General features: G+C 40.4%; 1 pseudogene across 1 annotated transcript; it reads left to right on the top strand.

Moving 5' to 3' along the window:
- Positions 1-26,272, top strand: LOC308689309 (NACHT, LRR and PYD domains-containing protein 3-like; annotated as a pseudogene). Its single transcript has 12 exons — positions 1-259; positions 349-2,158; positions 2,392-2,565; positions 2,674-2,847; positions 3,501-3,674; positions 5,506-5,679; positions 18,450-18,604; positions 19,079-19,278; positions 20,198-20,206; positions 20,937-21,034; positions 21,213-21,370; positions 25,734-26,272. The product of its transcript is annotated as an NACHT, LRR and PYD domains-containing protein 3-like (transcript).

Below are 26,272 nucleotides of genomic sequence, written 5' to 3' on the forward strand. Positions count from 1 at the left end.
ATGGCGTCTGTTAAAGAGCTTCTCAAGAACTCGCTGGAGAATCTGGTGACAGCTGATCTGAAGGAGTTTCGGTGGTGCTTAGAAAATGATCATGAATGTATATCAAAGTCTGAAATGGAGAATGCAGATATATTAGACACAGTGGATAAGATGGTAGCACGATTTGGACCAGAAAAAGCTGTTAAGATCACGGTGGAGATCCTGAGGAAGATGAACCAGAATGAACTGGCTAAACAGCTGGAGAACAAACACAAGCAAGGTAACATTTAATTTACAGTGACTGTGATGGTTTGACTTACAATTTGATCCTTTGATTTTTGCTGACCTTTCTCTTTCTTAAAGGCTCAGCTGCAAAACACAGTAAAGCTGCTCTTCATGAGATTAGCCTCAGACTGAAGGACAAATTTAAACAGGAGTACAAGCGGATATTGGTTGGTAATTCACAGACGGGTCATCAGAAAAACCTGGAGGATGTCTACACTGATTTATATATGGTGGAGAATGAGACTGGGGGAAGAGTGAATGAACACGAGGTAAGACGGTTCGAATTGAACCTCAAACAATTTGATGCCATAAAAACACCAATCCACTGCAATAACATTTTCAAAGTCCATGAAGGTCAACAAAACAAGAAGGTGCTGACGATGGGGATCGCAGGAGTGGGAAAAACAGTCTCCGTCAATAAATTTATCCTTGACTGGGCTGAAGGAAAAGAAAATCAGGATATAGTCTTCATTTTACCTCTGCCGTTCCGTGAGCTAAATTTAATCACAAACAATTGCAGTCTCATGGGACTGCTTCACAAATACGTCTTTAATGGCACTGAAGAACTGCCTCCTCTTCCTCAAGCTGATGGTAAAGTTTTGTTCATCTTTGATGGGCTGGATGAATGTCGCTTCCCTTTGATATTTAAAGAGGGTGACAGAATTACAGATGTTCACAAAATAACAACAGTGAGCAAGATAGTTACAAGCCTGATCAAGAGACATCTGCTTCCCTCTGTTCTCATCTGGATCACATCCAGGCCAGCAGCAGCCAGTCTGATACCTCATGAATACATTGATCAAGTGACAGAGGTGCGAGGATTTAATGATAAGCAGAAAGAGCAATACTTCAACAAAAACAGCAGACCTGAGGTTGCTAGAAATCTCATCAGTTACATCAAGAAATCCAGGAGTCTCTATATCATGTGCCATATCCCTGTCTTCTGCTGGATCTCTCTCACTGTTCTTCAGCCTCTACTGTCTCGAGAGAGCAATGACAAAACTCTGACAACTCTTACAGGAATGTACATAAACTTCTTTCTTACTCAGCAGCAACAAATGAAAACAAAATACAGTACTGAACCTAAAGCCAGTGCAAGGTCTTTTGATCAGATTATTCTGAAGCTTGGGAAACTGGCCTTTCAACAGCTGGAAAAAGGAAATCTGATTTTCTACAAAGAAGATATTGAGGAATGTGGACTAGATGTCAGTGAAGTGTCTGTGTTCTCTGGGTTATGCACCCAGATCTTTCAGGAGGAAAAGGCTGTTTCAGCAAGAAGTCTTTTCAGCTTTGTACATCTCAGCGTCCAGGAATTCCTTGCTGCTCTCTACGTGTTTTTGATGGGCAAAGATGAGAAAGCGGACCTATTTCTTCAATCCTGGAAAGGAAAACTAACATGGAAAGAAAAACTGACATGGAAACTGTCCAAAAAGCCTCAGTTTCAACTTCATAAGACTGCAGTCAACAAGGCTTTACAATGTGAGAATGGACACCTGGACCTTTTCCTCAGGTTCCTCCTGGGTCTCTCAATGGAGTCCAATCAGAGTGACCTAAAGGAACTACTGCCAAGACTGGAACTCAAAACAGAAAATGTTAAAGACACTGTTGACTATATCAAAAAGACAATAGAGAAGGAGGAATCAGTAGAGAGGACCATCAATCTCTTCTACTGTCTGAGTGAACTGAAAGATAACTTTGTAGAGGAAATCCAGAAGATTCTTAGCTCAGGAAATCTTTCAGCACAGAATCTCTCCTCTGGTCAGTGGTCTGGTCTGGTGTTTGTGCTCCTCATGTCAGAAGAGGCTCAAGCGGCATTTGAACTGCAGAAATACAGAAGATCTAATGAAGCACTGGTGAGATTTCTACCAGTGGTAAAAAACACCAGAAGAGCACTGTAAGAGTATCCTTTGCATTTATTTATATACACTGTTAGTCTTTTGTAATTGGGTCTTAATTTTACATGGGTTACTTGTTGGCCTAGACTTTTTTAGAAAAGTTAATAAATGTAATGAGTGTGATTTATATAAATCACTACAATCACTACAGTGAAATGTTTTTTTCAAGCTCCAGATTATAAATGCTACATAATAAGCATTACTGTTGCTGTGTGTTTTGTTCTCTACACAGGCTACAGTGCTGTAATCTCACTGCTCAGTGTTGTGAGAATTTGTCTTCAGTCTTTCAATCCTCAAACTCTGCCCTGAGAGAGCTGGATCTGAGTAACAATGACCTGCAGGATTCTGGAGTGAAGCTTCTTTCTGATGGACTAAAGAGTTCAAACTGTCAGCTGGAGATATTGAGGTTTGATTTCAACTACTTTACTTTTTGCAATAAGTTATTTATAAAAAAAAAAAATCACACTGCTAAGATTTATTCTGTATGCAAATACATTGTGTTTTTCTTCTTCAGATTTTCCACTTGTAGTCTCACTGCTCACTGTTGTGAGAATTTGTCTTCGGTTTTTCAGTCCTCAAACTCTGTCCTGAGAGAGCTGGACCTGAGTAACAATGACCTGCAGGATTCTGGAGTGAAGCTTCTTTCTGATGGACTAAAGAGTCCAAACTGTCAGCTGGAGATACTGAGGTTTGAGTTCAAATACTTAATTTTTTTGCAACAAGTTAAACGTACAATATGTAATTTTTTTCGCCGCTAGGGGTCGCTAACCTCTTACAATAACAAAGGCGTAGTTTGACGACGCAACATTTGCTAAGAATTATGGATCTTGTCGTCAACGTCAAGCCGACCGATCTAATAATATTTATGGATGAGTAAATACATCAATGTTTTTATCATGACTGTGATATGAAGCAGGTCGGGATTGCTAAGAGACAGCTATCAGCTCCACACGCGACGCGAGTCTCACGGATATAAAAGGAAAATGGACATTTCATTCTACCGAACTACACGCAAGTGCAGAATTACTACTCACAGGTCAATTTATTAGACAAATTAAACTTGTGAGGTAACGCAGCGCAGTTTCCATTGACGGCGACAAAACGGAAATAAAGAAACGTGCCGTGTCTTCGAATTAAATTACAAATTTTTCCTGGTTTGAAAGTTGTTGGAAACAGTCGGGATAATGTAAGTACACAACTAAAAAAAATATATAACATAGATATAGTGATTTTTGCTATTTTTAAAGTAAAAAAAAACTACATATTGTACCTTTAATTATTTAAAAAGAAATCACACTGTTAAGATTCTATATTCAATTACATGGTGTTTTTCATCTTCAGATTTCCCACATGTAATCTCACTGCTCAGTGTTGTGAGAGTTTATCTTCAGCTCTACAATCCTTAAACTGTGTCCTGAGAGATCTGGACCTGAGTAACAATGACCTGCAGGATTCTGGAGTGAAGCTTATTTCTGATGGACTGAAGAGTCCAAACTGTCAGCTGGAGATACTGAGGTAAATGGTTTTAAAATAATTAACTATGCTATAATCAGGTGCAGACTTAACCAATAAGTGTCAAGGACCACTGAAAATAACAGGACCCCAGCGCAGAGATGAGCGGTGAATGGTGATTTATTAACAATAGGGTGTAACAATGTGTAACAGTTGCACAGTTCAGAGACTGTCTACGACAGAGGTCTAGACAGGAGACTCGGGCACAGGATTGAGCAGCCCAGTAACCAGCAGTCAGTGCCGTCTCAGGCTGGGCAGGACAGGGCAGGACTCGAGCACACACAGACACACAACACAGGAGAAATAAGACAAGAACAAAACCACTAAAACATCAGATAAGTACAAGGCAGGGCAAACACTGTAGTTAAGTACCTAAAAAACTAAACTTTTACATATGACAGAACCAAACAAAAATACAGCAAGCAAATACCGCAAGGATACAAGCTACAGAGAGAGGTTTGGACAATCACACCTGGATAAGGCTACATTTACACGTGGCCGGCTATTTTCATAAACTGACATTACACCCCTCTCCGTTTTCAAAAATGTAACATCAACATTCAGTTTTCAGAAAAGTGTTAGTTTACATACTGTCACATACTGTGACGCCGGCTCCCTAAAACTCAGTTTTTCTCAGTTTACATGCAAACGTGCAAACAAAGTTTTCCAAAATCTCCACTCTGGCTGGAGTTTTTAGAAAGAATCATTTTCAGACGTGAATTCTCCGTTTGCGTGTAAACGAAGGGCACAAACGAAGGGAAATGTCTCAGTTTTTCAAAATAACCATGTACGTGTAAACGGGGCCTCCGACACAATACTTGAGAAAGGTCTTGGACATGAACACAAACCAACGGCAGGAATGAATATATGAAGATTGAAATTGCGAAATGGCTTTAAACAATTACTGAATAGATAGTAAAATTGTTTTTAAGCTAGCATTACCATCTAGTGGCTGTGTGCAGGACACCCTTAGCATCTCAGCCAGGGTCCAAAATTAACACCATACACCAAATGGCGATTTAAATTAAATGGTTTTACTTGTCAGTTGGCCAGGCACATTTTTTTATGAATTCTAACAATGCATGGTTGAGAGAACGGGATATGGCTAAGTATGATTATCAAATTGTGAAGGCTGTGATGTAATCATATAAATTTTTACATGCTCTGTGTTTCAGAGTGAAGCGTGGCACTGTATTCATTTACACCTAAGCAACTCATGATCCTGTGTTTTAGAGTGGCTCAGTTCATAGTAAATCAGCTCCTAGAGGGCCACTGTCCCTGAAGATTTTAGATACAACCCACTCCAAAACACCTGAGTAGAAGTTTCTAGTAATTGTGACAACTTTGATTAGATGGATCAGATGTTTAATTAGGCTGGAAATAAACTCTGCAGGGCAGTGGCCGTAGCAACTAGAGTTAAGTAAAGTAATGCATTTAAACTACTTGCAAACAATAATATATTTTAAAATATCCACACATTCACTCTAATTTGTATGACTCTGTTAATGTTTCCAGTTTAAATGTAAATCAGTAGAGTAATCACTTGAAATTACTGCTGGTTATTTTTATAGTTTTTTAAACTGTTAAAAATAAATAATACCGAATGAAAGGCTGAAATTGGTATAAATGTTCAAATAACAATTACTATTATACAAACAAGTATCTGATGACTTAACTACTTTTAAAAAAGTAAACAAGTACATTTACTCTTGTACATTTCCACAGACACTTTTGTGACTGAATCTACAGAAAATAACAGCTGGAAATACAAACTGCACTGGTGATAGTAATGTCAAACTAATGTCATGTGGACTGTTGTTGTATATCTTTGTAGATTATCTGGCTGTATGGTGACCAAGAAAGGCTGTGGTTATGTTTCTTCAGCTCTGAGTTCAAACCCCTCTCACCTGAGAGAGCTGGATCTGAGCTACAATCACCCAGGAGATTCAGGAGTCAAGCTGCTCTCTGATAAACTCAACCATCCAAACTACAGACTGGATAAACTCAAGTATGTAGAGCAGGAAGAGTTTTGATTAAGCAACTCTAAAAACAGCATTGCGATCTTTACTTATTAAAAACCAGTTACACTTTATTTATTTCATACATTTACAACAGTTCTTATTGAGAATTTACAGAGGTTCAGCTCTAGTTGTACATCGGGGCTGTTGAATGCTGCATTTTGATTGGTTATTTTCCAGTAAACGCTCACCTAAAGTAGTTTCAGGCAGTTCTTGACTGCATTACAGTTCCATATCACTTCGCAAAATGATTTCAGTTATTTCAAAGGTCCTGACAGACAACAACAATAAAAGAACCAAAACCAACAAAGACACTGACCACAAACATATATATAACAAACAATATAATATAAATCAAAAAACATTTCCATGATTTTCCTACAAAATGCAATTTTATTCGCTTTCTCCCGTACTCCCATACAAACGCACACACATACAGTACCGACACATACACAACTTGCACACAACTTGTTGTCAGTGCTGCTCTCTGACTTCATCTGTGAAAAAGTTTCGCAACGCATGTAGTATATCTGAAATGGGGACTATATTAAGGCGGGAATACACTGTGCAATTTTCATCCGATTTTGAACTGAATTCTGACTCATGTGACTCTTTTTTTCGTGTTGGGACGATTTTCTGCTTTGTTGTGCGTCATTTGTCGTGCAGTGTAAGTGTTAGTGCTGTCAGTGTACAGGAGGAAACGAGAGGCGATTAACCTCTCCCGACAGGCAATCGGATGGTCGGATGAATTTCTGGCACGTCATAAATTTTGGTCGCTCCTCGTGACTATATCGCAGTTGAAGCAGAGCTATGAACCGATTGCCCTAAATTCAGTGCTTTTTCCCTCACTGTGCCTGCGCAAAAACAGAAGTTTAACCATTTCAAGCAAGAAAACAAAATGAAAAGAGGGAGATCTTCATTTCTGTAGCTATCAAACTAGCTACAAATTACGGTTGCTTAACTCCAGTTCGTGTTGCAAAATGGATAAACCATATATTACCTACGTCTTCACCTGCAATGTAGCTACCGTGCCACTTTTATTAATTTGTTAAACAATGTCCATGTACAAACTGTTTTTGAAATAAAGCTGTTTTGACTAATTATTGCAGTGTTCGGAAATATTAGCCTTTAGACTATTAATAATTTTAATTATAGGCCTATAATTCATTGTAATCAATCTAAATTTTTTAGACAATTTTCAATGAGAAGGAGTAAGCTTCTATATAATTTTTTGTTATCCTTACTGCGCATTGGTTATGCGGTGATGCGCTATTAAATTATGTAGCAAATTAATTATATATATGAAGAGTTTGGTTCCAAAACGATATAATTCCAAAATTGTTAAATTGAGAAAAAAGGCATTTTCTTTCCCAAAAGACTGTTTGTATGAAAACTGTTATTTTCTGTTTCAAATTGTAATATATCATTATGAGTTTGTAATAACATAAAAAAATCAAATCCATATTTTGATTTTAAACATTTATTAAACAAAGACATTTTTTCTCCAAAATGCAATATATCCATAACACGTTTTTCCCCAAAATGCTACAAATCCATTTCATCAACAAAAACTCACTTTCTGTATGAAATTGAGCAAAGAAATAACAATAAATAACAAGGAAAGGTTGTCTATACATATGACAAACCCCAAACTTGAACAACATCACTTATATTAAACCATTCAACCAATTTTTAAAAGTACATTCATCTCGCTGCCTTTTTCAGATTGCATTCATTTCAGTCTGATATTAATGCTGTTAATAGCAACATTTCAAGTTCATCCTGAACTCGTACGTAACATTAGAGCAAAATTTTGTTTCTGTTGCATTCATCTTGTTATTCTGTACACTACATTCATTCAATTTTCAAAACAATGTACGAAACTGTACAAATATTAAGTTAAATAGTATTAAATAGTAAGTTATCTGTACATACAAATCCCAAACTTGGACAACAGATTTCTAAAAAAATACATCCATCACAATACTTCATAAAAACATGTTCATAAAAACAATATTTCTGTGTCATTAAAAAACATAACAATATTTCTGTGCAAAATATAACTTTTATAAACGATACATCTGTGTGAGATTGTGCAACATAACTAGGCTATAAGCAACCATGACAGTCGATTTACATAATGCCAACTTGAACAAATTTCTTATAGTGGAACACAGATATATGAAATACATTAATCATGTTGTAGTGCATGTTATTTATTTATTTATTTATTTATTTATTTATTTATCTATCTATCTATCTATCTATCTATCTATCTATCTATTTATCTATTCATTATGGACAACTACAATTCAGTGCCATTGTGAAGTGCCATTATCTAGACACACCCAACCACACACAGACTCCCCACTCACTTAACTCCTCCTCCTGTTTGCTCAGGTCTTTCTCACATACACACGTGTACACACACACTTGTTATGCACTGAAACAGTCAACTCAAAAGGCACAATCGGCAGAATTATTCTTCATGGCTGTCGCGGTCGGCATCATTTACAATGAGTGCTCCATCATAGAAGGCACGCACAGTGTCACTGGCACCAATTTCAGCAAGCAAGTTAAGCACATCCTTTCTTTTTGCATCCTTCACTGTGCTTACATTTGGGAGCTGACTCGGCTTAAAGATTGGCCAGTTCTGTCCTCGCTTCAAAACCGAGTGATAGCAGAAGTCACTGTTGTACACAGTCTTGAATCCAAGTTTGTCATTCCTCAATTCCAGCATTCTAGCATCACTGAGCTTGAATGACTTCTGTGGCTTTACAAAAACCTTCTTGAAATCATAAGCTTGCCAGTCCTGGCCGGAGACATGGACATGTCCATGGTTCCTCAAAATGTCATAGTACTCCTCTGGCATGAGGATGGTATTGTGCTTTTGAATCTGCTGCTCAATCCTCCCGAAAACGCGGTCGACAGGAAGGAAACTGTGTCCTCTGATGAGAAACACATATTCAGTGATCATATTCGGAATATTCTGCTTTGTTAAAGCAAACAGCATTGACAGAACATTCACATTTTTGTTTTGACCAAAACAGGAATCACTGAATAATCTCAACTTCTGAACATTGCAAAGTGCAACATTCAGTGGCTGCCGAAAACAGTGGTTCAGAGCAGAAGCAGTCAAATTACTGTCTTTTCTGTTCTCGTGTTCCATCCATGTGTAAAGATGGATGTCATCCTTGCTTTGCTTTCTGCCTTTCCCAGCATGGACAACAACACCAAAGATGTACATGTAGAGCTGGCGGGAGTAGTACGCCTGACCAATGGGGGTTCTTGGGAGTACCAGATTCTGCATCATGTCGAAGCAGACTGTCAATGCTGCATTGTCACTTTGCCCAAGCAAATCATAAAACACCCTTGCTCGTCTGCGATGCAAAATGAAAGATGCTGTACGCTTCTCCTCTTCGGGCAAGCTGGGGTTCTTTACTGTGAGATTAAACTTTGCATATGTAGAACACGCGTCGGTGGCTGGATGTCCAAATGCAAGGTTGAAACTGTATCGGAAAACACTGTAATAGAGAGAGTAGCTAACAGCGTCATCATTTTGCTGCTTGAACAAATCGTGCATTTTTTTTACGCTGAGGTCACTGGGAAGGTATTTCTGCCCAGGTGCTCCTCTTCTGCCATAGTGGCTTGCCCTACAAGTGAATGTTTGAATGTGATCCATCACAAGTTTCTTCTTTTCTTCATTTTCTGTAACTTTGCGAGCACCACCCCTACGTTCTGGTCTGGCTTCAGCATTCTCTGCATAAAATCTTGCCACTCGAGCTACTCTATCTTTGCCAATACCTGCAACGACAAAAGTTAAAATAACATTTTATTTCTTTGTTAAGGGGAAACTGAGATAGCATAGGCTAGTGGCTCATCAGAATATACAGTGGCAGTCAACCACAAATCCATTTCAGCCTGAAATGGGTTGGCCTACAAACCAACAACTTGAATAACTTTTTACATAATATCTCACTTTTAGCATGCTATTTATTTATCTATTTGTGTATTTATCTATCTATTTATTCATCTATCTATCTATCTATTTATTTATTTAGGAACAAAACTATTAACAGTGCATAGCTGTCAACATTGAGCATTGAAAATAAGGGAGATTTCCCGGATTTCTCACCCAAAATACGGGAAAATGTCGACATTCGTCCCCCAACGTTGGAAGGGCTGCAGTATTAGTCCGTTTTGCATTTGCAAGCTCGTGCATTGGTCAGCCAATAATGTATCCAACAAAGTATTTATTTACGCCTAACAACAGCCTATATTAATTTGGTCAACTTCATACAGCCCTAACAAGGCTAAAGTTCTGTAATCGATGCCCCTGTGCGCTGTCATTCTCTCTCCTGCGCAAACAAAATGTGTGCCAAAAAGTAGCCTAGTGTAATTCTTCTTCATAAAGTTGAACAAATGCATTTGGTGATTTTAAAGAAAAATAGAAATAGCCTGTCATGCAGCTTATGGGCTACAGTGCAGAGTTGGGAAGTTATGGTAGGCCAACTTGGGGTGAATATACAAATGGGGAATTCTTTCTCTACTCGTAGCACCACTGCTCTCGCAAAACCACGCCGTCATCTTAAATAATCTCACTCTAAGGTTGCCTTCAAGCAAGCATCGCTTTGGAAACATCTAGATTTGCTGCAAGGGCAAGGGGGTAGCAACAGGACAACAGTAGCTAGATACTGACAGGTCCGATGGTAGAGCTAATGTTATTAGATTATTAAAATACGGGATATTTTACGGGAAAATATTAAAACGGGAAGACAGCGGGAAAAAAATTGAAATACGTGAGAAACCCGGAAAAAAACGGGAGGGTTGACAGCTATGATGTAGCCTATCAAGCTACTTTTGACAGTTTGTAACTTAGCTTGCTACACTTTTATGGGTGGTAGCTTCTGTGTAGTGAAGCTGCATTTATTGTAGAGTAGCTGGCAGCTTAGCTCACTACACATATCAAGTAGCTTGCCCATCACTGACTATTAACCCTCAGAGGTCGGAGATCACGCCGGCGTGATCTGCTCGCTTTTTTCCTTATGAGTTGAATTGAGACCCAAAATACTCTTTTGACTTTGATTTTACAAAACAAGTTTCATACATCAATCGATTCTGTTAAATGTGTATTATTTTTGTGTATACTCAAAATAAAAACAAAGTGTTGTGCTTTTTGCCAAATAAAGAAAAATAAACATGATGCGAGTTCTGCCCTCTGTCTGTCAGTGTAGTCCATTCTGAAACGCGTCCGAAAATGAACAGTAACTCAGCGAATACTCAGTCAAACAGACATACAGATACACAGACATGAAGCTTGAATTCTATGCTTTTAAATGAGGTAATTTATATAAAAAACAAATATTCTCATCTTGTGAAATCTGTATTAAAAGAGAGCGATCCCAGTCGAGCTCATTAGAGCTAATTCAAAGGTAATGTGACTCCGCCCACGGAGAGCGCGTGCTATTCAAACGCAAACTACTGAGGCAAACCAAGCAAACCTGTGAACGCCCCCATCTCAGCTCGAGAAAAAAGTTTATTCAGATCATTGTAGCCTACGTGTTTACACCATCTGGCAGCGTTGTGAGAAATATTAATAATGGAAAATCTATCTCAGAGTGCGGGTATTGCAGGAGAGAGGATCCGAATATGTAGTAAGTTTTTTTTCCTTCTCAAGTTAATCGCGTTTCTGTGAATGAATGAACGGCAGCCGCAGAGATGCGCGCTGTTTATCACAGCTCGCAAAAAGACAGTTTAAATTTAAATTGCGTCTCTGTGTGAATGAATGATGATGTTTTAGCAAACTGTATTGCTATACTGAGTTGAGTAAAAATCGACTGAAATATCGACTGTTGAAATAAAAATGTAGGCTATTTGTATAAGCAACGTTTTAAACTGAAAATTAACATTTATATGCCCTAATATTTCATGAAAACAACGTTACAGTCAGGCGTTTCTGTTTGTGTATGAATGTTTCGGTTTTAGCAAACTGTATTGCTACACTCAGTAAATATCGACTAAAATATGTTGAAATAAAATGTATTTGTATAAGCAACGTATTAAACTGCAAATTAACATTTATATTTCTTATAATAAAAATGAAAGACCTATGTTACAGACATATGAAAGACAACATTTTGTTGATTAGTTTTGGATAGATTATACATTTTTACTGTAAAATATCTGCCACCTCAAATAAGCTTTTGTTTGCCAATTTTTGCTTATGTTAAATATAATATGTTTTGTCAAAAATAAAGTTATCAAATAATCAATCAAATCCTTAACTTTGAAATATGTATGATAAAATGTATACTTTAGTTTTTACAAAGAAAGATTACACTTGAATTGTTGTTGTAATTGTAACCTTTTTAATAAAAAAATATATTTACAAGGTAGATGTAAACAAACTATTAAAAGGTAAATATAAGCCTTTTCTTTAAATAACTTTTATTGTGTTTTATTATTGACAAATTTGGGGAGAGGATAAATATTCCAAAACTGAAAATACAGAATGAGAATTAACTGCACAATTACTAGACATGTTTTCCTTGGATATTATAGGCCAAATTGCAAGCACACTATGTGGAAAAATAAAAAAGAATTGAGATGCTTCCAACTGTTGCTCTTGCATTCTTGTGGCTCAGTGACTCACCTGAATGAATGGCTAATTAAGTATGCGGCCCCATTGTCTCCTCGGGTGTGAACCACTACATATACATGACCGTTGACGCCCACTCCGCATATGGCCTTTCCAAACAGAAAGTGCTTTGCAAAATTCAAATCAATGTATTGTGTTATGTGAATGATAAGGCAGGGTGATTTTTACTTTATTTTGAAGAAAAAACACTAGGCGATGACATCTTTTAGACAAAAGTCTTATTGGCACATATTTAGAATGTGTTTTATGGCCTTATTTCAGAAACTTTAGTTTTTAGTTTTTTCAATAACCATGCATAAACATTATTCTCTCAAAAATGCAGATATGTACATTCTTGTTGCTCACATTTCATGGTAGCCCTGTTTGTGCTAAATAGTGTGTAATTTTTTTTTTCTATTAACATGTTTATAAGCAACTGAAAAAAGCAAAAATGTCAGGGCATGTCAGAACATCTCAAGGACCCCAAAAACACCTTAGACCCCAGAGGGTTAAGGCAGTGAACTAGTGTCATGAAATAAAACAAATAAACTCACCCAGCGCTGCACAGAAAGTTGCCTTGCAGACAGGAACCTTCGTGGGATGATCCTTGGAGAGCAAGTAGTACTCGTTCGTGACCTCCCTCTCCTTCTGTGCATCTTCAATTGCCACCTTGGTTACGTTATAGGTTATAGGTTACGTTATAGGTTACGTCCGTGGATCAAGGCTGAACGCGTCTTCTCCGCATTCATTTACAAACAAACATCTTTTTTTCGCCTATCGTGCGTCTACTCTACACCCGTACCACTAAAAAGACGGATTATTTCCAAGACTTAAGCCATAAATTAGTATTAATATTGATAGCATCACTGGTAGCGTCGTTGCTAACTTAACGTACTGTCCATCTGTTAAAATGGCAAATATATCAGATGTAAGTAGCCTACCTTTTGGTGCAGGTGAGGACACATTTGAGCTGCACGCTGTGCAGTCTGAGCTGGAAGCTGTTGAGAAACAGATCCACGACCTTTTAGTGAGACAAGCCGAGCTGATAGACCGGCGTTTGGCTCTTGAAACATCACGCGCCGATGCACACAAATCAGAGATTAACGTTACTAACCCGCTGACTCCGACCTCGTCTACTCCGTGCGTTTCTCAACATCGATCCCGAGCGTCGAGGTCGAGGTCGCGATCAGCCATGGTCTCGTTCACTCCGGCTCCAACATGCCACCACGAAGCCAGGATATTTCCGCAGCGGAAGACGCGAGTCAGGTCTAGACCAAGAAAACTCTCTCCGACCCTCCCGGTTTTCGAGATATCCACACAAAACCGCTTCTCCCCTCTTCGCGAAACAGAACGCGATGCTGTGATCATCGGCGATTCCATCGTTCGACACGTACACCCTACGTTAAATAAAAGTAAGGTGCATAGTCACTGCTTTCCTGGTGCTCGTGTCTCTGAAATCGCCGCTCGCGTTCCCGAGATTCTGAACGAGCGCGTCGGAACTGTTGTCCTGCACGCAGGGGTGAACGACATCAGGCTGCGCCAGACGGAAGTTCTGAAAAAAGACTTCAGGAATCTGATCGATACGGTACGCAGCACATCGCCTGATATAACGATCATTGTGTCAGGACCGCTTCCCACGTACCGACTAGGTCATGAAAAGTTTAGTAGATTATTCGCGCTAAATGAATGGTTAATGTCATGGTGCACTGAGCAGAAACTGCTCTTTGTAAATAATTGGAATCTGTTTTGGGAGCGTCCTAGGCTTTACCGTGCTGATGGCTTACACCCAAGCTGATTCGGATCGGATCTTCTGTCAGATAACATCTCCAAAACGTTAAATACCTTTTGACTAGTAACCAAAAGTCCAAATCATAGTCTCTGCTGCACCAATTTAACTGATATAAATAGTGTTGAACATTGCATAAAATCTGTGTCTATTCCTCGTTTAGTGAGATCAAATAATAAATCTACTGCAGGATCTAGAAAAAATCTAATTGTTATTAAAACAGAAAATGTTGCTATTAGTAATCAAAAACAATTTCTAAAGCTAGGTCTTCTAAACATTAGATCACTCACACCTAAGGCAGTTATTGTAAATGAAATAGTCACAGATAATAGCTTCGATGTACTTTGCCTTACTGAAACCTGGCTTAAACCAAATGATTATTTCGGTCTAAATGAGTCTACTCCATCAGGATTCTCCTATAAGCACGAACCCCGTCTGATTGGTCGTGGCGGCGGTGTTGCAACAATCTATAGAGATATTCTCAATGTTACTCAGAAAACGGGCTATAAGTATATTTGAAGTACTTGTACTAAATGTTACGCTCTTAGATGTTAGAAAAACATCCCTATTATCTCTAGCCTTGGCTACCGTATATAGACCGCCTGGGTCTTACGCTGATTTCCTAAAAGAGTTTGCAGATTTTCTCTCAGACCTATTAGTTAATTTCGATAAAGCATTAATTGTTGTAGACTTTAATATCCACGTAGATAATTCAAATGATGTGCTAGGGGCTGTGTTTACAGATTTATTAAATTCCTTTGGGATTAAGCAAAACGTTACCGGAACAACTCATCGTTTTAATCATACACTCGATTTAATTATATCACATGGAACCGATCCAACCGATATAGATATCATTCCACAAAGTGAAGATGTCACTGACCATTACATGGTAACTTGCATATTACGTACCCCTGTAATATATCATGCTGCGCCGCGTTATCGATTAGGCAGAACAATCCTTCCATCCACCATAGATCATTTTTCAAATAGCTTATCTGATTTGTCTCAGCTGCTCAGTGAACCCAAACAAACAGATGAACTTGAGGAATTAACTAGCACTATGAGCACCATTCTCTCTGGTACATTGGATATTGTTGCACCCATTAGACTAAAAAAGGTCAGAGAGAAAAGTAAAGCACCATGGTACAACAATACTACGCATGTTCTAAAGAGAGAAACCCGTAATTTAGAGCGTAAATGGAAAAAAAATAACTTAGAGGTCTTTAGAATCGCATGGAAAGACAGTATGTCACGTTATAAAAAGGCCCTAAAAGAGGCCAGGGTTGAGCATCTCCGCAATCTAATAGAAAACAACCAAAACAATCCTAGGTTCTTATTTAACACCGTGGCTAGACTAACAAATAAACATATGTCTCCTGAACAAAATATTCCGTTACAGTTTAGTAGTAATGATTTCATGAAGTTCTTCACTGAGAAAATAGAAAACATCAGAACCACAATTGTAAACGTTCAATCCTCAATCGCGCCTTATAATTCGGCCTCAATTATCACCCCGCAAGAACAAATACAGTGCTTTACAACTATAGAACAAAAAGAGTTAAATAAACTTATCATTTCATCTAAAACAACAACATGTTTATTAGATCCTATACCAACTAAACTATTGAAAGAAGTGTTACCTGTAGTGGAAGAGCCTCTCCTCAATATTATTAACTCATCTTTATCATTAGGTTATGTTCCAAGAACATTTAAACTGGCAGTTATAAAACCTCTCATTAAAAAAAACACAATTAGATCCACATAATCTAGCAAATTATAGACCCATTTCAAATCTACATTTATGTCTAAAATACTAGAAAAAGTTGTGTCCTCTCAACTGAGCTCTTTCTTGCAAGAAAATTACATCTATGAAAAGTTTCAGTCTGGGTTCAGGCCGCATCATAGCACTGAAACTGCGCTCGTTAAAATTACAAATGATTTACTTTTAGCTTCTGACCAAGGCTGTATTTCAATACTAGTTTTACTTGATCTTAGTACTGCGTTCGATACTATAGATCATACAATACTCTTAGATCGACTACAAAATTATACTGGTGTTCAAGGACAAGCATTAAGCTGGTTTAGATCGTATTTATCTGACCGCTACCATTTTGTTTATTTAAATGGAGAAAAATCGATCATAACTCCAGTAAACTATGGAGTGCCGTAGGGATCTGTCTTAGGCCCTCTATTATTCTCAATATATATGCTGCCACTTGGAAATATTATAAGGAAACATGGAATTAGTTTCCATTGTTATGCTGATGACACTCAAATATATATTTCATCACGGCCGGATGAAAACGCTAAATTATCCAAATTGACAGAGTGTGTTAAAGATATAAAAGATTGGATGACGCGCAATTTCCTTTTATTGAATCCAGACAAGACAGAGGTAATACTTATCGGTTCAAAAAAACACCCACAAAACCTCTCACAATACAACTTTAACATAGTAGGATGTCCTGTTACTTCATCCTCTACAGTAAAAGACCTGGGTGTTATACTAGACTGCAACCTGTCTTTTGAAAATCATATTTCATATGTTACAAAAACGGCCTTTTTCCACCTTAGAAACATTGCTAAGCTACGTAATATGCTATCTGTTTCTGATGCAGAAAAGTTAGTTCATGCATTCATGACCTCGAGACTAGATTACTGTAATGCTTTATTAGCTGGTTGTCCTGCATCCTCAATAAACAAGCTACAGTTAGTTCAAAATGCCGCCACTAGAGTTCTAACTAGATCAAGAAAATATGATCATATAACACCGATTTTATCATCACTACATTGGTTACCTATAAAGTCACGTATTAATTACAAGGTATTGCTACTGACTTATAAAGCCCTAAACGGCTTAGCTCCAGTCTATTTAACCGATCTTCTATCGCCCTATAATCCATCGCGCTCTTTAAGATCACTAAATTCGAGGCTTTTGGTCATACCTAGGATATCCAGATCCACCAAAGGAGGGAGAGAATTTTCACATTTAGCTCCAAAACTCTGGAATAGTCTTCCGGATACTGTTCGTTGCTCAGACTCGCTCTCCCAGTTTAAAACTAGATTAAAGACGCATCTCTTCAGCCAGGCATTTATATAATACTTTTAATCTTACAGTTAAATCCGGTCTTTAGTTCATAAACACCAGAGGAGAACTGGCCCCCGACTGAGCCCGGGTTCTTCAGACCCTGGGTCAGAATCGTCTGGTTTACTCTCAGGCTTTCCAGGATCCATTACACTCTCCTGTTCTCCTGCATCTAATCGCCCTTCCACCGAATTATCTGTGTCAGGTAAGGAAGCCACCCACTCAGCAGTACGCCCTGTTTCAGGAAGGTCGCTCCCCAGTGCAGAATTCTGTGTCAAAGCTTCACCTGACTGCTCCTGGCTGGTTAGTGAGTCATAGTGGAGAGACTCATCTTCAATTTCTCCTTCCTCAAGAGGCAGAAAGTTGGCTTGCAACATAAGGTTACGGTGTACTACCTTCTCTTGACCCGTACTGATATTCTTAACACGATAAGTGTGGCATCTGGGGTCTTTAGAAACCAACACATAGGGCACTGATTCCCACTTATCAGACAGTTTTCTCCGTCCTCTTTCACCCTTGTTGGCTAACAGTACTCTGTCTCCTTCCTCAATGTCGCATCCCTTTACTCTCTTATTGTAGTATTCGGTCTGTCGTTGCTGACTTGCACTAGCATTAGCCTGTGCAAGGTTAAGAGCCTCCTTGAGATCATCTCTCATTTTTGCAACATAGCTGCCATAGTCTGTGATGTTGTCATCTCTTCCAACACTACGGAACATAACATCTATTGGCAGACGAGGGATCCTTCCATACATCAGATAGAATGGTGCGTAACCCGTTGATTCATGAGCGGTGCAATTATAGGTGAATGTCAGCGTTTGTAACATCTGAGGCCACTTTTGCTTAACTCTTGGGGGTAAGGCTCGTATCATACTGCCTAGTGTGCGATTAAACCGCTCAGTGTGACCATTCCCCATAGGATGATAAGCCGTCGTTCTCGACCTCTTGACACCTGCAATCTGCATCAACTCCTGGATCAGTTCACTCTCGAAGTTCGCACCCTGATCTGAATGGATCCTCTCTGGGAATCCATAGATGCAGAAATATCTGTCCCACAGTTGGCGAGCTACTTGCCTGGCTGTTTGGTTTTTGCATGCAAAGGCGTGTGCCATTTTGGTGAAATGGTCTGTAATCACCAACACATCAACACTTCCACCTCTGCGATCTTCTGCAGACCAAAAGTCTATACACACCAGCTCTAGAGGTCTGGTTGTCTTAACACTCTCGAGTGGGGCTCTTGCTTCTGGCTCAGGTGTCTTGCTCACCACGCAGCGCTTACAGCATCTGACATGCTCTCTGACATCTCGCTCCATGTCTACCCAAAAGAATCTTTCCCTGGTCAAGTGAAGTGTTCTGGCCTGGCCCTGATGACCAGCATCGTCATGTACTCCCCGCAGGACTTGTTGGGTGAGTGAAGCTGGGACGACATACTGCCAACGTTTCTTTCCTGTTAGCTGATCTTTGCACACACGATACAAAACCCCATCCAACATTTTCAATCTCTCCCACTGTTTAAGAGTCTTCAGGATCTTCAGCGAATCTTTTGTCCTCTCACGTCTTGATGGCCTCCTGCCACGGGAGACATAAGAAAGAACTCGTGCCAAAACAGGATCTTCTGACTGTTTATCCTGAAGCTCTTTCAGTGTAAATACCGGCAGCGCACTTTGACCAGCTGGAACCAAATTGTGCACATCCTGAGTCAGCCAATAATGCACTTCTCCCTTTGGCCCTGCACTCCACTCTACCTGGTTGATCAGTACGGCCGACACTTCATCTGAGGAGAACGAGAAACCATTTGCCTCTTGGTCAGAGACAGGGGGTTCAACACTTTGACACTTAGCACTGATTCTGAAAGCGTGCTGTACTACGTCCTCTTTGAAGTGATTGGCCTCCTCCAGCAGTCTCGTGTAAGGTTCTGTTACCAACCTCCGACTTGCACGTCCTTGGACAAAAGGTTGTCGACTCATGGCATCTGCCACCACGTTCTTGCTCCCGGGGATGTACTGGATACTAAAGTCATATGGTGCCAACTTGGCGACCCACCTCTGCTCACACGCATCGAGCTTAGGCTTCGTCAGGATGTAGGTTAGCGGATTATTATCCGTCCAGACGGTGAAGGAATGGCCTTTCAGCCAGTGGCTGAATTTGTCACAGACAGACCACTTTAAAGCCAGGAACTCCAAGCGGTGGGCAGGGTAATTGCTTTGTGCACGTGAGAGAGCCTTACTAGCGAAAGCGACAGGACGTGCTCTAGTTTCGCCTTCCGAGACTTGAGAAAGTACAGCGCCCAATCCATCCAGAGAGGCGTCTGTTGACAGGATGAAAGGGCGGTTGAAATCTGGGTGTGCAAGCACTACTGACTCCAAAAGGGCTGACTTTAGATGACTGAAGGAGTCACGCTGTTCCCTCTTCCAATCGCTTGGGTTCAGCCTCCTGAAGGCAGATGGCTTTGTTCCACTATTCTTTTGTCCCCTCGCTGCAGCGGTCAGTGCGAACAAGGGTTTAGCTATGCTAGAGCAGTTCTGTATGAATCGCTGATAAAACATAACCATGCCCAGGAACGATTTTATCTTTTTTTGAGACGGCGTAACCCCATCTTCCATCATAAGGTCTGTTTCGGTTATCGCTGTAATGGCTTGAACCTTGTCGGGGTCGGCCGTTACCCCTCTCTCATCAATCACATGACCTAGGAACCGTACACTCCGACGTAGCAGGTGGCACTTTTTCGGGGCAAGTTTCAGACCATGGGTTCTCAGGCGGCTGAACACCAGTTCGAGCCTTTCCATCATCATACTCTCATTTGGTGCAAATACTAGAAGGTCGTCTAGGTAACAGAGAATGGTAAGAAAGTTCTGGTCCCCGAATATGCCCATCATTAGACGCATAAAACTTGCAGGACTGTTGCACAAACCTTGAGGGAGTCGGTTGAACTCATAGAGTCCCATTGGTGTTGTGAACGCAGTGAATGTTTTATCTTCCTCTGCCATCTCTATATTGTAGAATCCTGAGGTAAGATCCATAGCGCTGAATATGGCATTGCCGCCAAGCGCAGCTAGACAATCTGCCTGGTGTGGCAAAGGATGGGCGTCTTTAGTAGTGCGGGCATTCAGCCATCGATAGTCGACACAGATGCGTAAATCTCCGCTTTTCTTCCAGAAGAGCACCAGCGGAGAGGCCCACTCACTTGAGGATTTACGAATTATCTCAAGCTCCTCCATTTCTGAAAGAACATGTCTGAGCTTGTGGTAATGGGCGGGTGGCACACGTCGGTAAGGCAGTCTAAAGGGGCGACTATCTGCAAGATGTATTCGGTGAGAGAAATCCTTCGCTTTGCCGCAGTCTAATTTACTCTTTGAGAACACGTCCTCATATTTACATACTAGCTGCACAAGTCGTTCCTTCCAATGCGATGACACCTCACAAGATTCAACATCAAGGTCGCTTAGACCGAGTTTGCTCAGTCTAACGCAGAAACTTGAATCAGCGGATCTACTGTCAGAGACTGAAACACCTGCAGTTTGGTTCATGACTTTCAGCTCATTACTGGCTGGATGCTGAGGACTGATATCCAGGTCCTCCAAAGCTACACAAGGGTATACATCAGCCAACTTGGTGTTCCTCCGCAATGTTATGGGCTTTTCTGTAGCATTTAGCACCTTGACTGGCACCCATCTGTCACCACTCATGGAGGCTACCACCCGCCCAATGACAATGTCCTTATGTGACTGAGACTTTGCAGGTTCCACAAGGACAGCACTTCCCTCGGAAACAGGTGTGGAAGCAGGTAGGCGTCCCCAGACGAGGTGTTCTTGCTGAGGACACAGCACTACGGCCTGGGTGAGTTTGGCCGTTCCTATCTTGTTGGGCATTTCAGTGCCTTTCCACCGGTGGAGGCCAGACAACATGTCCAGAAACTGCATAATATCTTCATTTCCTGAACTTTCAGGTCGATTTAGGACACGCCAGTACCCATGTGTACTCTTCATCTGGCTGATGATGTACTTGATAACATTAGTGCCCAAGATCATTTCGTCTCGCTGACCAGGTACGACAAGAGTGGGAACACTAACCTCATGTCCATACACTTCCATTTCAAGCTGGTAAATACTCTCTGGTTGAATGCTAACACCACCGCAACCAACAAGGACGATATCGGGGCGCATTTCACTGGGGGTGAGCGCAACTCCTGCACTCTTCAACTTGCGTTCAGCCTCCACATTCATAGTGCAGGCCATGGACCCACTATCGAGCAGTGCACGTAATGTAACTTGGGCCCCTGAAACGACAACATCAGTGTAAAACAGGCTGTCAGCTCTTTCCAACTTCATTACATTTTGATATAGAACACTTTTATCAGGAATTGCTTTGCAGCTTTCTTCATACACCCGAAGGTCATCTTTGCTGTTGAGGGTTTCACTTTTCCCGCTCACATAGTCCCCTCCCCAATGTGAGCAGGATAGTTTTCCTGAGTGTGAGGCACCATGTTCGGCTGGGAGGCTGGTTCTGTAACACTAGGACAGTCTTTACGCTGGTGTCCAACCCTCATGCAGACAAGACACCGTCTCTCTCGCATGCAGTGTGAGCGAGTGGAGTGTGCTGTGTCCCCACAAATGCGGCAAGACAGAAAGCGAGGTCCATGTGTTTGGACGGGCCTTGAAGGACCATAAGCCGGCTGACTAGTCCGTTCAAGCACTCTCTCTAACATGCTGAGGACACGTTCTAATGCATCAGGATTGACTGCATCACCTGTCTTAGGATGGCTACTTGGAGTGCATGCTGCGGCATTGATAGCAGTTATTTCACTTTCCACGACTTCAACATTAGAGATTGCTGTAGCTGTCGATACTTGAAGGGTGCGAGGTATAACTGTACTGGGTGCTCTGCAAAGCCGACTTTCCCTCTGATGTTCATCAATAGCCTCCTGTATCTCTTCGACTGACCATTTGCTCATAGGCTTACATTTAAACACACTGGACAGTTCTGGGTCAGGGCAGTTTCGTATGAACATCATGGCTACTTCCACACTCATGTTCTCCATGTTACTCCCACTGCGTTCTAAGTGACCATTGGCTCGTTCAGCTGCGGAGTTCAATCTCACCCAATAATCGACGGGGCTTTCCTTAGCTTTAGGCTGTGTTGCGTAGAAATCTGCCAATGGCAACAGTGACACTGGGTGATCGCTAAAGTAGTGTCTCAACATGTCATAAATTTTCTCAACACTAGCTGGACTGGAAGAAGCTGTGCTTTTTAGTCCCACTTTGATTATATTTTTAGCCCTTCCTAGGAGGTGACTCATGACGGTATCGGCTTTCTCTGCTTCGGGGCAACTGCTTTTCTGCAAGTACAGTTCCATAACATCTATCCACTCTTGTACTGTGTACTTGTCACTCTGGTCTCCCTTGAACATGGGTGGCTCTTTGATGTCAGACCTCACTATAAAGTTGACTTTGGGGGATTCAGGTTGGAGCACATTCTTGGTTAGCTCTGGTGGACTTGTAGGTAACTGGTTGGCTACACTCTGACTGGCTAGCAAATGGCTGATTATGGACTCACCAATCTGACTACCCAGCTCTCCTATTAACTCTCGTAGCTGCTGTGTGACGTTGGGGCTGGGGTCAGATGGAGTGGAACACGTTGGCTGTGCTAACTCTGGATGGGGATTTACTTTTGGCTCTGACAAGGTACTTGGAAATAACAGTTTTGGTATGGCCCCTGTATTCTCTCCTACACTATGCAGACCTCTACCCCTCCCAGCTAATGGAGTGAATAAATCAGAAGTGTCTCGACCTCTTCCGGCCATTTTGAATGGTAAGACAAAATTGAAACCCAAATGAATTAACACAAATTTGTGAATTAGGTAAATATGCAGTGGTTACAGATATGCAAAACACTCAATGAAAATATAGGACTTAAGAAGAACTCACAGTCTTCAAAGGAACGTAAATATGAATGTTCAACGTCCCGTATGTGCAAATGTCCGATGTACGCTTGCGTGTAAAGTGTACGGCACAGTCTGGGATTAAGTGGAACTTCACGGTGGACAGGTAAACGCGTGTGTGTGTGTGTGTGCAAATGTCCGAATAACTTCACTTGAATATCTGCTGTGTAGATCCTCTGGCCACGCAGAACACGTCACAGCACACTGCTAGACCCCGGCGATCGGCTGCAGCTGACCAAGTGGATCCGGGTCACGGCACCAGTTTTATGTAGCAGACTTCAAGTGGTAACCACAGGACACCATGGAAACCACACAACGATTGAAGTGATGATACTCTGGGATATTTATTCACCTTAAACAGAGTAGTGAGGCACAATTAGGGATATTCGAGGAGGCCTACTCTCTCATTCCTCCGCTTCCCGTCTGCATACACCATGCGTCTGAGCGCGAACACTTCACAAAGGCATTATATAGCATTTAACATGTAAACAAGGGTGCTGAATTACCCCACATAACAGGACAGCACTCACAGGGAAAATAAATGGAAATTAAATAACAGAAAAAGTTAACATACACACGTTAAATTCACTTAAATGCACATATAAGTGTTCTTTAAACTGATTGTTGAACTACTGTGTGTATAATAAAGTTCCTTTTTTACACAAACAGTCTCATTGCTTGAAGATATACACAAGGCATTTTAGTATGAAATTAGCCTTAGTATATACTGAAGGTAACGTTACACAACTATCAAGTTTAACTCACACTTTACATAGTAAACAGTCAAATGAAAGATCACAAATTGGAAAAACATACCTTAAACAGTGTAGTGAGGCACAATTAGGGACATTCGAGGAGGCCTACTCTCTCATTCCTGCATTGAAAGACGCACGTGAAAATGAGGCTCTAACTTTAACACGGTTAAAAGAGCAACTTACAAAGAAAATAATCGAATCACACTGATACACATTATGACATAACCTCTTAACAGTGTTTTGACATCATAAATAAAGTGATTTCATTACCGAAAATCAGTCAATACAAGACAAATAGAAGAGAGAAAAACTACCTCCGCTTCCCGTCTGCATACACCATGCGTCTGAGCGCGAACACTTAAAGGAGAAGCGATATAGTTTCCTTAGGTGTCCCACTAATTAAAGCCCCACATACAACAATTGATAGGAACTCTCGATCGGAACCATTGAGAACAGTACATTGAAAACAAGTTTTGCTGAAGTTAACAGTATATACACATTTCTTATTACACATAAAAAAATCTAATTAAATAAAAAAACTCAAATGCCTAAATTGACCGGCTACATATATACAGAAATGAATTGCTGTGAAATGTCTGTAAAAGTTATATTTGGTCTCTAGCTTGAGATCTGTAAAAAATGGTTTCTGCTTTGGATCAAATCCAGTGATAAAACATTTTCCCCTTAGAATCTCTGTTCACATTTACAAATTTACAATTCATGAATTATAAAAACAAACAAACATATTTTTCAGATTCTGCAAAAGGAGTAAAGTTGCAAGCAAATCTGTAAATAAATATTATCTTACCTTGTTTTTTTGTGTGTTTTTTTTTTTTTACTTTTTGGCCACTCTGGCAGGGGATACCACACCCAGCAGGCCTATCTCCTTCAGTACTGCTATGTAGAACATATAACGCAATGATTTACACATTAATAAATACACATCAATTAAACCGTATTATTATAATTAAACTGTTTGATTCTGAAACTCACTCCCATCCATGCTGAGCAGCGTTTCTCCACCCAGAAAAAAGATGGCCATTGGCTGTTCTTTTTATGATTAAAAGTCTTACGTCCTCATCTGTCCCTAAAGCAAAATTCGTCAGTACATCATTTTGTAAGACGCAGGTGAATACTGTACGTACAGTTCACTAACAGATATGAAAACAATCGATCAATTTATCATATGTTGTGAACAACTGCAAATTTAAGAGTTCCCGCACTAAAAATGTCTAAAAAATAATTACAGTACCAACAAATAAACCTGTATCATTTCGCTTCAAAATATCTTTACAAAGGTTTTTTAAATTAATAAAAAGTTACACTAACATTTACATTAACATTAACATTTGTAAAAGTTGCCACCTCTGGTGTTGCTGTCCGCCATATTTATTTTTCCTTTGCGCTCTATCGCCTTATCGCGTTGGATCTTGGGATCGCTCATCAGATGTACACTCGAATTCAGAGAGGATTGTGGGTTAAAGTAGTGAACGAATGTAGGGGATGATGTCGTTCACTCAGAATTCGGACGCCATTACAAAATGGCCGACACCCGATATAGTGTACTATATAGTGGATAGGGAGCAGTTTCGGACACAGCTATTGACATTTCTTAAGTGTGTTATTATCGGTTGCTTGGCAACAGACCTGAGAGTTGAGTACCGAACTCAAGATTTCCTCACTACAGATGAGGAGATTTTGTAAGATGGATAAGAATCCAAAATCAAGTTAAGATTTGCTTCTGTAATATGAATTTGTGAAAAATCAACTGGTCAGATCTGAGTTTAACACTTATGATAGAAAGTTTCTATAATAAACCCCTGATGTGTTTTCTCTCCATCAGATTCCCATCAGTTCACTCTGGATCTGAACACAGTGAATGAAGACCTCCGTCTGTCTGAGGAGAACAGAGTGATTACTAACACTGACACAGCCCAGCCGTATCCTGATCATGCAGACAGATTTGATGTGCATCCTCAGGTGTTTTGTTGAGAGAGTGTGTGTGGACGCTGTTACTGGGAGATTGAGTGGAGTGGTGCGGTGTATATATCAGTGTCATATAAGAGCATCAGCAGGAAGGGGCAGAGTAATGAGTGTCGGTTTGGATATAATGACCAGTCCTGGAGTTTGTTCTGCTTTCCCTCCAGTTACTCATTCAGACACAACAAGTTAAAGACTGAACTCCCTGTAAAGCCCATCAGCAGGAGAATAGGAGTGTATGTAGATCACAATGCAGGAACTCTGGCCTTCTACAGCGTCTCTGACACAATGAGCCTCATCCACACAGTCCAGACCACATTCACTCAGCCGCTCTACCCTGGGTTTAGAGTTTATACTGGATCATCAGTGAAACTGTTGATGAATCAGAATGTAGAACTGTAG

The sequence above is a fragment of the Scardinius erythrophthalmus genome (genome assembly GCF_964197995.2).
Source record: "Scardinius erythrophthalmus genome assembly, chromosome: 4".
In the NCBI taxonomy this organism is placed as follows: domain Eukaryota; kingdom Metazoa; phylum Chordata; class Actinopteri; order Cypriniformes; family Leuciscidae; genus Scardinius; species Scardinius erythrophthalmus.